The sequence below is a fragment of the Microtus ochrogaster genome, unplaced genomic scaffold (genome assembly GCF_000317375.1).
Source record: "Microtus ochrogaster isolate Prairie Vole_2 unplaced genomic scaffold, MicOch1.0 UNK86, whole genome shotgun sequence".
In the NCBI taxonomy this organism is placed as follows: domain Eukaryota; kingdom Metazoa; phylum Chordata; class Mammalia; order Rodentia; family Cricetidae; genus Microtus; species Microtus ochrogaster.
The window spans coordinates 708,933-710,966 of NW_004949184.1; the positions used below are offsets into that span (position 1 = coordinate 708,933).

At 38.9% G+C, this 2,034-nt stretch overlaps 1 non-coding gene across 1 annotated transcript; it reads left to right on the forward strand.

The window, feature by feature from the left end:
- The first annotated feature begins 685 nt into the window (after positions 1-685).
- LOC113455685 lies at positions 686-789 on the forward strand. Its single transcript, XR_003376675.1, has one exon. It is a non-coding gene; the product is annotated as a U6 spliceosomal RNA (small nuclear RNA).
- Positions 790-2,034: the final 1,245 nt, after the last annotated feature.

Here is a 2,034-nt window from a genome sequence, read left to right on the forward strand (position 1 = left end):
GCTCCTGATACAAACAAATGGATGGATGCATCTATATATTAGACCAGCGGTTCTAATATCTCCAAATTTATTTGCATTATAATTAGTAACAATAGCAAAATTACATTTATGAAGTAGCAACAAAAATAATTTTATGGTTGGGAGTCACCACACCGTGAGGAACTGTATTAAAGTGAAAAGTTGAGAACCACCGTACTGGCCTAAGAGACAAAGGGTAGACTCAAAAGATATATACTGTAGGATTCCATTTACATAACATTCTTGCCAAGTCAAAATTATAATAACAGAAAAGAGACTATTGCTTAACAGGCAGTGTAGGCTTGGGGGGGGGAGGTAGAGCACAAATGGGCAGCTGGCTGAAATTATTTAAAACAAATAACACACAGGGCAGGAAACCCTGACTGCTCTTAGGACTGGAGAGGGAGGGGGAGAGGGAGTGGGGGGAGGGGGAGGGAAATGGGACAAGGGGAGGAGGCGGAAATTTTTAATAAATAAATTTAAAAAAAAAAAACACAAATAACACTTTTGTCTTTTATTGTGGTGGAAGCTTTTGAATATTGTGTGTTTGTGAAACTCCACAGAGATAGAAACTAGCAAAACAAATTTTACTATATGTAAAATATACTTCAGTTTTCTTAATTGAAAAAAAAAAAAAACCTAAGGTAGGTAAAAGAACTCCAGGAATGCTCGCTTTGGCAGCAGCATGTACTAAAATTGGAAAGTTTACACAGATTAACACGGTCCTTGTGTAAGCATGACATGCAAATTCATGAATCTTTTTATGTTTTTAAAAGGAACTCAAGGAATCCATCTACGATACTAAAGCACTTTATTGCTCATCCCAGTACATTTAGTTTGTGTTTCGTCTTTTACTTAGCCTTGTTCTCCCTGTCACATCTGCAGCTGGAGCAGACAGGACTCTCCAGAACGCATTCCTTTTTGCAGAACCCGATTGCTGTGGGCAGAACCTCCAGCTAGGACCTAGAGAAAAAAATCTAAGGGCTGCCAGAATTTCTTAGAACCAGATAACCAATGTAGTCTTTGAATGGTTAGGTAGCCAGAAATCCTCATGCTACTTGACAATTTAAAGATGGCTAGAGTTAAAAAAAAAAAACAACCAGATTACCAATGTTTAGTGCTATCCCACACTGACTACTAAGAACCTTGTTCCATCAAGTGAGGAACTATTTGGTTTATGTGCCCTGTGATTGTATGACAAAGGTTCTGTGGCAGTACTCAAAGGGCTACATTGAGTATCTTTTCTTTATTGTCAATGTTGTTTCATTTTTAGACAATTCCATACTATGTACCATGCAATGTGTTGTGATCTTATTTCCCACCCCTATTATCATCCCTCTGAACTCCTTCTTTTCATCAACCAGCCCCCCCACACACACACAGGAGTTCAGAGGGATGGTAACGTCAAAGCACTAATCCCCATCCTCTCCCTCTTCTGCTATGTCCCATGGGCATTAGAAGTGACATAGGTATTCCATTCAGGGTTGAACACTAAGCAGTCCACGTTCTCAGCACTCTGAGCAGAGTTATCATTGACTACTACAAAACAGAGCTCCTCTGTCCAAGACTAAGAACTTCCCTGGTCTATGGGCATGGTCATAATTTCTTAGAAGGCAATTTGGTAACATGTCCATTTTGAAAACTATAGTAGTAGATGACCTCCCAAGCCATAGGCTTTTGTCTGGGTTTTCAGTACCTAGGATGCTCCTCCCCTTCATGGAATGGATTTAAAATCCAATCAAAAAACAGTTGGTCACTCCCAAAACAGCCAGGTCACTATTCAATAAGTGAATATATCTTTTCAGGAATTAAAGCTTCAGGGACCACAGCTGAGTAAAAATGTTAATGATATTTTTTCGCTCACAACCTAAATAGCATTTTCTGATGCTCTAAACACTGGCTGGCAGAAATGGAGCTCCCAACTCAGTTCCAGCTTGATTTTTTTCAATATCCTGTAATCAAATAATGTGATTCCTTTAGCAATGAGATCTTATATTTTAGTCCTTGTGAGTAAAC